Source organism: Petromyzon marinus, chromosome 73, assembly GCF_048934315.1.
Source record: "Petromyzon marinus isolate PM22_M1 ecotype Great Lakes invasive population chromosome 73, UKy_Petmar_22M1.pri1.0, whole genome shotgun sequence".
NCBI lineage: Eukaryota > Metazoa > Chordata > Hyperoartia > Petromyzontiformes > Petromyzontidae > Petromyzon > Petromyzon marinus.
The window spans coordinates 4799290-4811211 of NC_133739.1; positions in this window are offsets into that span (position 1 = coordinate 4799290).

The window sequence follows — 11922 nt, forward strand, 5'->3', positions numbered from 1 at the left end:
GTGAAGAAACAGAACTGTCGGGAAGAGTTGTGGCAAGCACTTTGCGCGTAACGGGTGCGACCTTATAAAGCAATTCGTTCGGCAAGCACTGGACGGACACGGTCAGATCTTTTGGTAACCCATCACGACACACGCCAAAGAGTGTTGTACATGCTGCTTAGTAATGATTTTGGCAGAGATCCCGTAGATGTTATTGAGTTGCAATTATTATCGAGCCTTGTCCAATGCTACCCTACACACCAACCGTGTTGGCCACGTCACGACTCAATGGTGGTCAAATGTGTCGTAGAGCCCTGATAGGAAAATCGCAGGACCTCACGATATTTTGCACCTGGTGAGCAAACGACAGATTCTGATCCGCAAATTGTACTGCCTGAACCCGAGTGCCAACCAGCAGAACCTCCGATTCTCCTGGATTACGCAGCATTTCGTTTAGTAGAAACCGCACGTGCACCGCTCGCTTGCACTATTCGAGGTTACCGAGGCACTATACAGGGTGTTTAAAATAGATGGACCCAATTTCAAAGCGGTATATCTCACGATGGCAACATGTTACAATTACACAACAAGTTACAAACGGTTTAATGAGTTATCAAGTTTTACGAACCATTTTATCAATGCTCTATGTGCCCTCCACCTGCTGTACGGACAACATCGAGACGATAGTTGAATTCGTCCCAAACACCTCTCTTCTCACGTTTTCCTCTGAGGTGCGTGGTCGCCCTGTGCTCTTCCCCTTACATCAACAGCAGCCCGTTTCCTAAAATTGTCGCTACCAACGACGAACGCTCTTTGTCATTGGCAGATCGATGCCAGAATGCCGTTGAAACGCGCGCTGCACCGCAATTACGTATTCAGTCTTGCTGAACTGCAGAACGCAAAACGCCCCTTGTGTTGCGGGGTCACCGTCTTGCGAATGACTGAGGCTAGGGGCTGTTTGTGCGCTGGGAGAGGCATCTAGCGGTAATCATTTGAAACTCTATGCCCCACCCTCTCTGTGCCCCGCCCTCTCTATGCCCCGCCCTTTCAAGTGGTAAGAGTTTCATTCATGGGCGGTTCGTGGTTGCAGAGATATAGCGATTTCAAATCGGGTCCATCTTTTAAAACACCCTGTAGTACTATCCATTATTGTCAGAAATTTTCATCAACAGCGTATCCGTTAGGTGCAACCTCACGCTTAATTACGTCCGGTGAGTCATGTACCCAGCTTTCGGTAACAGCCAATATGTCGAGTTCACATCCGTTGTTTGGATTCTGGATTAGCACCGTCTTGTTGACTATCAGAGCGTGCGTTCACCAATACAAAGTTGTCCGCAGCTGGGTGCAAGTGTAGTTATTGTTCCCACACGATCCCTGGGACAGAGCAATCAAGAAGGCAGGAGCAACCACTCCATGCTTTGATTGGTTATTGCACGAGGAGCAAGAAGGAAAAGAGCTGGAGGGTTGGGTGAGCGTCAGGTGGTACGGTTAGGCCAGGCTAAGGGTAAGAGAGAATGATTGGTGGAGATGGAGTGCGACGAGGGGCGGATACAGGAAGAGGTTAAACGAGGGAGTGGGTGAGGGAGTGGGTGGGTGGGTAAGTGGGTGGGCATCAGGTGTTACGGTTAGGCCAGGCTGAGGGTAAGAGAGAATGATTGGTGGAGATGGAGTGCGACGAGGGGCGGAGCCAGGAAGAGGTTAAACGAGGGATTGGGAGGCGGAGTTGGGAGCGTTGCGGGAGAGAGGGAGGGTGGTGTGGACCCGTGCCGTGAAATAAAGACCTTACGTTGGTGACAAAGAAAAGGAGTTTTATTTCACAAGTGTTGACCGGGAAGTGGCACTGGCCAAAGAGAATAACAGGGACATGCAGTATGCACGGTGTGCACCGCACCAGCTCCAACACCCGTCTTCCAATGCATCCTGCAAAGCATGCTGGGTAGTCCCATGTCTGCCTTTTGACCACAAAGCAACGCTAGGTGACGAGTCCCTCGCCTCATCCAGATTCAACGGGGCCTCCATTTTGTCCCTCCACATTCAGAATCAACATGCGATTAAGAGTATTTTGGCCGCTGCAATAGATTTCCACACGTTGATAAGCCCCTGCGTTGAGTTATAATTTGTGGCCAGGCTGCTTCTGGAGCTCGGTGGGGCTTACCTGTGTAGAGGTGTTATTCACGTACTGCCCATGTTGTCAGCGGGTAGCGTCACTTGTTAAGGGGCTACGGCAAAAAGGGGCCAACGGTGATCTCTGGGATAACGGATCCTGGGACACAATCCACAACCCCGGGAGGGGGGTTGGGGGATGACGTCACCCTTACAGGACCTGGTGGAAGGTTCTGGAAGGGAGGCGGGGCCGGGGCGGAGCAAGCCCCGGACCTCTATATAAGGTGGACCTCTAAACGATAGTCAGTCTCCTCCACTCCGAAGACCGAAGACCCGGGCTGAAGCTAGGACCCTGGACCCCAAGCTCCGCCGTCCTTCTAAGGGCCGGAGCTGAGTGAGGCCAGTGGTCAGGACCCGACGACCCGGGCAGGGTCGGGTCAGCAAAGCCTCCCCTAGGATGCCCCAGCTGGAGGTCGGGGAATCAGCAGGGTCCCCATTGTTGGGGCAGTGTAGTCCGGAGACCATACCTCCCTAGGTATTGGGTAAAGGGGCCGCTACCCCTTTGTGTTAGGGACCCTGTAGAAAAGAGTAATAAATATCGTGTTGCCTCAATTAGTGTCTCCCCTGGTCTTTTTTTCGTGCGGAGAGGAGTTGGTAGAAGACGCCGGTAATGGAAGAGCAGATGGAATACAACCGTGGCAGAGCTGAATCGATGACAAAGATCCCACCCCCCCAATATCCATAACAAACTTTTGCGGCAAGTGCTGTGAGTAGCGACTAGCGTTTATGAAGGCCTGCACTGTGACACACGAGGGGGTGGGTGGGCCAGCACCAGGCCCGGCAGCCTTTGTCTCCCCCCAGTGGCGATGTTTACACATTGCACCAGGGAGTAATTTGAGGCTGAGTCGACCTAGGGGAGGCTCGGCACCGGTTGATATAATTGTCACGACAGGGGAGGGAAACACGTGGGACAGGAGGGGAAGAGTAGGTTTAGTTAATTCCAGAATGTTCTGGAGTAACGTTGAGGTCATCTATCGGCATGGCGATATTTGGCCACTACCAATTACATTGCAAGGTTTATAGCTATGTATGTATGTTGGACTTCTTTTGCACCGTACGTAGCCAACCGTGCTAATAGGAGGTGCATGGGAAGGACAACAGAGTAAACGCAGCAAAAAGCAATTATAAAAAATGAGTGCCAATCTAGAAGATTTAAAACTGCTAAGCTCCAGTGGCTTCCTAATATCGGAAGAGCTTTCCAGACGGCCGCACAAGCAGCGCATCTGAAAGCGCCGCGACGGTGCAGTGACCGCCATCTTGTTCAATGTCTGGCCTAAATCTGCTGGCGCTGCGAGGATGAGCGGAGTTCGCGTGATGATGGCTTAGAGCTCCTTGATGAGACCAGCAGCAACGTAATTGTGAAAGAGTAAGAATGGGTTAGACCCTTTCTGGCAATAAAACAGGTGTTAAGATGTTAAAACGACAAATATAAACCTTTTGCAAGGAATCATGTCTGCATTAACCGCACGTACTTGTGGTGAACATGCAAAATAAACATGCAATGATAATCGATTAATTGTCTTTGAAACTGATTGGCCAACACCAGGGACAGCCTTCTTTAGGTGCCGAGTCTCACCAGTGCCAGACCAGAGAACGCCACAAGGCGACCAGTACAAGGACAATGCCACTATCAGGGCATAGCTCGGGGTGAGCAGCTACAAAATGGGACCTTTTGATACTGGCAAAAAGGTCCCTAGGTAATTGTGGTTCATTTGGGGAGAGCAATTTGCGTGTAATGAGTGCGATGACCTCATCAGAATGTATTCGGCAAATGAAATCGAGAGCACTGGACGCTGTTCTGCGTAGGAAGAGAATTGACCCCCAACTACTCCGAGCCCCCCCCCACCCACCAATTGGCAAATCCGCTCCCCTCCCAACCGGACCCCCCCCCCCCCCCCTGGTCACCACTGCCGATGCAGTGTGCCGCCTACAGGCCCTGAAATCTGAGGTTTTCGCCGAGCTGGGAGCCTCGGCTCGGCTCGAGTTCGTGGTGAGCGTCGACCCCGGCTGCGAGGTGGCGGCCGCGCTGTGGTACAAGGGCAGCCGGGACCGCTGGGTCGCGATGCTCCACGGCTCCTCCTGGACCACGAGAGACTTCACAGCCACACGCACTCCCTATACACACTTCATGTATACACTCACTGTCTATACACTCACTGTCTATACACTCACTGCCTATACACTCACCGTCTATACACTGTCTATACACTCACTGTCTATACACTCACTGCCTATACACTCACTGCCTATACACTCACTGTCTATACACTCACTGCCTATACACACTGTCTATACACTGTCTATACACTCACTGCCTATACACTCACTGCCTATACACTCACTGCCTATACACTCACTGCCTATACACTCAATGTCTATACACTCACTGCCTATACACACTGTCTATACACTGTCTATACACTCACTGCCTATACACTCACTGCCTATACACTCACTGCCTATACACACTGTCGTATAGACTGCCTATACACTCACCGCCTATACACTCACCGCCTATACACTCACCGCCTATACACTCACCGCCTATACACTCACCGCCTATACACTCACTGCCTATACACTTGTAGTGGGTCCAATTCAGGTGCACACTGGAACTTTGGGAGGCAACACTATTTATCATTAACACAACGGGTAACTCTTAACATTACACATAGGGTGGTGAACACCGACCTATCACTCGCTAACACTGACACTCTCATACGACGTTTCGGCCACAACACAAGTGGCCTTCATCAGGTGAAGGGGACCGTACTGTCACGAGGACAGCGTTGTCCCCGTGACAGTACGGTCCCCTTCACCTGATGAAGGCCACTTGTGTTGTGGCCGAAACGTCGTGATTTTTGTTGTTTTATGTTTTACCTACGTGACTTTACAGAATAGAACCAAAGAGTATGGATCCTTGCAGTTACGAAAGCTTCAAATCTAGAACTCTCATACGACTTGCATGGCCAAGCCATGAGGGCTACTGGTTGGCCACGCTGACTTGAGGCTTGACTCTTCTTCTTCATGAGGCGTCTTCATGAGGCATCATCATCCCGCACCCCAGCAGCCTCGCAGCAGGACCGGAGCCCGCTTATATCCGCCTCGGCGTGTCTGGGCCACACCCAGGCCACGCCCACCTCGAATCCTCTAGAAGGCTCAGCCCCTGGCCACACAACTCCCAAGGTCCCCCTGGGGTCCCCGCTCCCCACCTTTATCCGGTCACGTGTCCGTCCGGGTTCATACAGAGTGCCATGACACAACCCCCGTGGCACTGACGACAGCCTCCCGGCTCCCCGACCCGGCCGTGACGTCATTCCAATATAACCGACGTAGTAACATCATGTGTGTACAGGCTCACACAGTAGTGACGCTACAAGTCACTACATTCCTAATGGATCGAGGGTGCGCTGGGCTGTTATCTGCCTGTTAATTAGCGTTGCTCTCTCTGCTCGATAGTGTGCAGCCGAATGCTGACTTGTGAGTCTTGGAGAGGGTGAGTGCTGTCTGCTCCACTCGATTGAGTACAGCTGAATGCTGTAGTGCGAGCCAGGGAGAGAGACGGTTTAAAATTCCCCCCGATACGGCCGACGCGTGCCAATATTGAATTGTGACGTCGCGTCAGAAAGGCGGTGGTAACGCTTCTTGCCGAGGTGCCCGTGTGAACATGTGATGGGTACCGTGCGTCATGTGCCGCGGTTACGGAATCAGCTCACACAATGGTGGCATCGATTATTGAATGTGACCCCTGGATATGGCCGACGCGTGCGATTTTATACTTGAGATGCTGCGTCAGAAAGGCGGGGGGTGGTAAAGGGTGACATGACATATATATGTCCATAGTGGTCCTCAAGGGAGGGCTTCTGATGTGTGCGAGGGAACACACCAAACTCATTGCTGAACCTTAAAATGCAGATACTGGGGCAACCTTGAAGCCCGATTTCTTTGCCCCGGTACATGGGTCGACCTCGAAGAACGTCTTCTTTGACCCGGGATGTCGGAAGACGTCCAAAATGTAATTTGTGGTGTGTGAGTGGATGGGCTCTAGGCAGTTCAGTGTTCGCCCTATCACCACCTGGTTGATGGGATGGTTGGAGGGTGGCATGGGACCCTGACGTCCATGTTGTCTCGTTGGATTTGTGCGCATTCAGTTCGATCGCCGGTGTTGGGTGTGCATCCGACGCGTCGGAATCCATCTTATTTTTTTTCTTCTCCCGCCGGGCGAGATTCCTTCATCGTCACTACCCAAGGGGACCGGGTGGCTGATGTGTCCAACGAGCTGGGGCATGTGTCCACGGAGGTCGTACCTCAGGGGTTGTTCGGGTTTTTTGCCCGCAGGATTGTTGCCTTGGAGTCGCCAGTTGCGCCGAACGGAGGGGGCATTGTGGAGAGTGGAGCAGCCGGCACCCACTCCTCCTCCCGTTTGTTCTTCTTCCCCATGAGGGGCCACACCCATTAGGCCTTCTTCAAGTCCGCTGTTGAAATGACTCTTCCCCGCCATCGTATTTATCCCTACACCATTGGAGATTGGACACACACGATCGCACACACACGAGCAGGATTGTGCTGCCGGTTCGACTTCATGTGCTCGTGGGTTGTGACATGTTGCGGGTGTTTGGAGGGATGTACATTGTCTGGGGGTTGTGTTGGTCATGTGTTTGCGGAAATATATATTTTTTTTGGGTGCTCCTCGGTTGATGTACACATTGTCTGGGCGATGGTTGCTGCTTTGTTGTTGTTGGGTTTTTGGTTTTTGTTGCACAGGTAATTTTTGGGAGGCATTTTGTTTTGGTTGTTGGTTCTTGTTACTGTTGTTGTTATGGTTAAGGGAATGGCGATCAGTCAGGACGGCTGTGTTTTGTAAAGGGAGGGGGGGGGTGATGTAGTGACTTTTTGGAGTCACTATGGTGTTTAGAACCAGCTGTCACAAGAGCGGAACTGTACGTCTCTCTCTGGCACCAGAGTTGATATGGCATGGAAGTGGGCCCTAGTAGGCATAGTTCTGGTGAAAGTCGGAGAGAGAGCAACTGAGGACGTGATACTCTGTGTGAACTCGAGAGAGCACGTGACCGAGACAGGTTAGCAAGGGGGCCTGAACGGGGGCTCGAGAGACACGTGATATGGCCCAGAGCCTTCTAGTAGGATCTAAAAGGGGGCGTGGCTGGGGGCGGAGCGAGGCCACGCTTGGGTGCATAAAAGGGAAGTTCCGAGAGCGATCGAGGCTCTCTGTAATTGTATTGTTTGTTGCGGTTGCACCCAAATCAAGAGCCGAATGGCTCACAGGGTAAATCCTAATAAATGAAACTGAAAAAAAAACTGTTGGAATGGGACCCGTCGGTGCTACGTCTCGTGGCATCGTGGGTCAGGCAGTGTGTTACTGACTGACCCAGTTATGTAGTTACTCCGTCGTGGTCTGATTAACCGTGCAGTTATCACCTAGATGTAGAATCAGTGTACTTTATGAAGTTACCCTGTTGGGGTGTTGTAATAAACGTGTTGCCTCCAAGAACAAGTGTGTGTTTGCCTACATACACATTGCCTACACACTCACTGTCCATGCACACTGCCTCTATAATACTGCCTATACATTCACTGCCTATACATTCACTGTCTATACATTCACTGCCTATACACACTGCCTATACACATTGCCTATATACACACTGCCTATGTACATTGCCAATACACTCACTGCCTATACACATTGCCTATATACACACTGCCTATAGACACTGCCTATACACATTGCCTATATACACACTGCCTATGTACACTGCCTATACACACTGCCTACATGCATTGCCTACATACACACTGCCTATACACACTGCCTATACCCTCACTGTCCATACATACTGCCAATACACTTACTACCTATACACACTATCTATATACAATCTGCCTATACATTAACTGCCTATATACACACTGCCTATACATTCACTGCCTATATGCACACTGCCTATACATTAACTGCTTATATACACACTGCCTATACATTCACTGCCTATATGCACACTGCCTATACATTAACTGCCTATATACACACTGCCTATATGCATTGCCTATACCCTCACTGTCCATACATACTGCCAATACACTCACTGCCTACACACTGTCTATATACACACTGCCTACACACATTGCCTATATACACACTGCCTATACATTCGCAGCCTATATACACACGGCCTATATACACACTGCCTATACACATTGCCTATATTCAAACTGCCTATACATTCACTGCCTATATACATACTGCCTATATACACACTACCTATATACATACTGCCCAAATATATGTAGTGTCGTCTGTGTGTGCGGGTGGCGTGCGTCGCACACACAGTCACCCGGAGACGAGGTGGTCGCAGGAGGCACTGCTCTGCCCTCAATATTCGTTGTTGCCAAGCTCACGCCACCACTAGGACCCCCTCTCCCTCTGACACACGACCCCGCTGCCGCACGCCCAGTCCCAGGCACGACTCCGTCCGCGTTGCACCGACTCCGTCGACTCCGACGCGCCAACTGCTGTCCGGCCGCGCAGTGATCGGGCGAAGGGCGACGACGATACGAGTCCAATCACTGAACCGGCAGCCCGTAGCTCTCGCTCTCCGCTGCTTATGATTGTCCTCGGCGTGGCTTGGCTCTGTCCTAGCCGTGCCTCCCTTTCTCGAACCCTCTAGAGGGTTCCAGGGACTTCCCCACGAGGTCTACCGTGACCCTTGCCCCAGTTCCTCCGCCCTGCCGGCACACCCACCGTGTATATGCTCAGCGGCGTGTGCGTTAAGTGCCCACCTGCAGTAGCAGCTGCTGTACAACAGTCAGCGCTCTGTCACTACACATACACTGCCTATATACGCACTGCCGATAGACACTGCCTATGCCTATTTACCCACTGCCTATATACAAACTGCCTATATACACACTGCCTACATATATACTGCCTATTTACATGCTGCCTAAATACATGCTGCCTATATACACATTGCCTGTAGACACTGCCTATGCCTATATACACACTGCCTATACACACTGCCTATACACACAGTGTGCATAGGCAGTTTGTATGTAGGCAGAGTGTATAGGCAGTGAGTGTATAGGCAGTATGTATAGGGCAGTGTGTATACATGCAGTGTGCATAGGCCGTTTGTATGTAGGCAGTGTGTATAGGAAGTGAGTGTATAGGCAGTTTGTATATAAGCAGTGTATATAGAAAGTGAGTGTACAGGCGGTGAGTGTACAGGCACTGAGTGTGTAGGCGGTGAGTGTGTAGGCAGTTTGTATAGGAAGTGCGTGTATAGGCAGTATATATAAGGCAGTGTGTATACATGCAGTGTGCATAGGCAGTTTGTATGTAGGCAGTGTGTATAGGCAGAGTGTATAGGCAGTGAGTGTATAGACAGTGTATAGACAGTGTGTATAGGGAGTGCGTGTGGCTGCAAAGTCTCTCGTGGTCCAGGAGGAGCCGTGGAGCTTCGCGACCCAGCGGTCCCGGCTGCCCTTGTACCACAGCGCGGCAGCCACCTCGCAGTCGGGGTCGCCGCTCACCACGAACTCGAGCCGAGCCGAGGCTCTCAGCTCGGCGAAAACCTCAGATTCCAGGGCCTGTAGGTGGCACTCTGCATCGGCAGTGGTGACCGGAGGCGGGGGGGGGGTTCGTTTGGTAAGGGAGCAGATTATTAATTGGTGGGTGGGGGGGGCTCGGAGTAGTTGGGGGTCAATTCTCTTCCGATGCAGAACAGCGTTCAGTGCTCGCTGTTCCTGTTGCCGAACGCGCTCATTACACACAAAGTGCCCGGCCACAAATGACCGCACCGTCACGGTGCTTTCAGATGCGCTGCTTCTGCGGCCGCCTGCAACGCTCTTACTTCTGATATTAGGAATCCGCTGGAGCTGTGCAGTTTGAAATCATCTCGATTGACAAACTAATTTCTTTATCGTTTATGTTTGGTTGCGTTTAGTTTGTTGTCCTTCCTGTGAACCTCCGATTAGCACGGTTGGTTATGTCCAGTGAGAAAGAAGTTCACCGTACATACGTACAGACATAGCTAGAAACCTTGCAATGTAACTGGTATTGAACAAACATCGCCATGCTTATAGATGACTTCAACGTTATTCCAGACCCTTCTCGAACTAACAACTACACCTACTCTCCCCCTCCTGTCCCATGCGTTGCCCTATCCCGTCGTGACAATTATCTTAACGGGTGCTGGGCCTCCCCCTAGGTCGACTCAGCCTCAAATGAGTACCGGGTGTTGCGGAGTGTAGTAGGAAACGCCACCACCTTGTTGACAAAATGGCGGCCGGGCGTCATCCACTCGCGATTGGCTGCACGTGTCGTGAGTGATGAACGGTGGCGACGCGGTTCAACACTCTGAGAACCAGGTTTGATTCTCGCTCGCGTCCAACGTCGGCGACGATTATCTGAACTGGGCCATCAACTAGGTCGGCTCAGCCTCAATTGGCTACTCGGTGCGATGTGTGATCATCGCAACACTGGGTGGAGACAAAAGGGGCCAGGCGTGGTGCTGGACACCCACCTTGCCAGCATTCAGCGGTGCTCGCGAACAGCACTTGCCCACAAAAGTCTGTTAAGTCTTTGGGGGTGGGATCTCTGTCTTTGAAGTCGAGTGTGCAGATTGCTTCTTGAAGGTCGTTCTACAGGGTGTGGTGCTGCAACTGAGAAATATCTGTCCAACAATCCCGTGGTTTGTGTGGTTTTGGTTGTTGGTGGTCGGAGTGGTGTTAGGGCTGTGGAGCGGAGTGATCTGTTCTTTTGCTCCATCCGTATGAGATTATTGATTGTGAGGTGGAGCTCTCGGTTGCTTTGTATGTTAACCCATCTCCCGTTCCGAGAAATCTGCAAGTTGCAGGGTTGGTGGGTGTCCCGTTCACCACTGAATCTCGGAACGCACAAGCGACTTGGCATTACATTTTATTTAGAGAGGCATAGGATTAGTATCGCTGCTATTTTGAAATACATTAGACTCGCCGCAGAGAACCGTAGCGACATGACCGCTGCACTCTAAGATAGCTGGCACCAAACTCTGCTACACGCAGCCCTCCCGCATTGCCTTGTGGTGGGAGCCATGGCAACTTACATCTTCTGACCTGAAGTAGTTATCAACACACTTTTTTTATTTTAGGTGTTCTTCCGATTTCCGTTCCGACGACATACACGTACACGCACATACATAATCAGAAACGAAATTGGAAGAAAATCATCAGAATGGGAAGAATGGGAAATGGTGAGGTGTATTCTGTACACTTGAGACCCCACGTTCAATCACGGGCAACCAAATCCTGTAATTCGAAACCAGGCTTCTCAGCGTGGTGACGTATGGTCAAAGAGCCTCCATAACCAACAGGCTGCAGAGAGAGACATTCACGCGGTGGTGGATTGACGAAAGGGGCTCTTGTTATTTCACGCACTTTGATAAAGAACCAATCGAAAAAACACGCAAAACGTAATTTTATTAGAGAATGGCGACACACGTGGAATTGCCATTGTGCGTACAACCAAGGGAACTGCATGAATGGCTTTGTAAGGGTCTGTTTCAGTTTTTTGGTGTTTGAAATCTGTTGGTCGATTGCGTTCATGTTGAGTTCATTGCCTTTAGCGGTGTCAACGACAACTGACGATGAGCAATCCCAGCAGGGGGCGAACAGTCAGGCAGTCAATAAAGGCCTCTGATTGGTGCAGGGAGGCCTCAAAGACGATTGTTCAGGAAATTAGATTGAAAGGGACTGGAAGAGAGATTCAAACGTAAAAGGCGG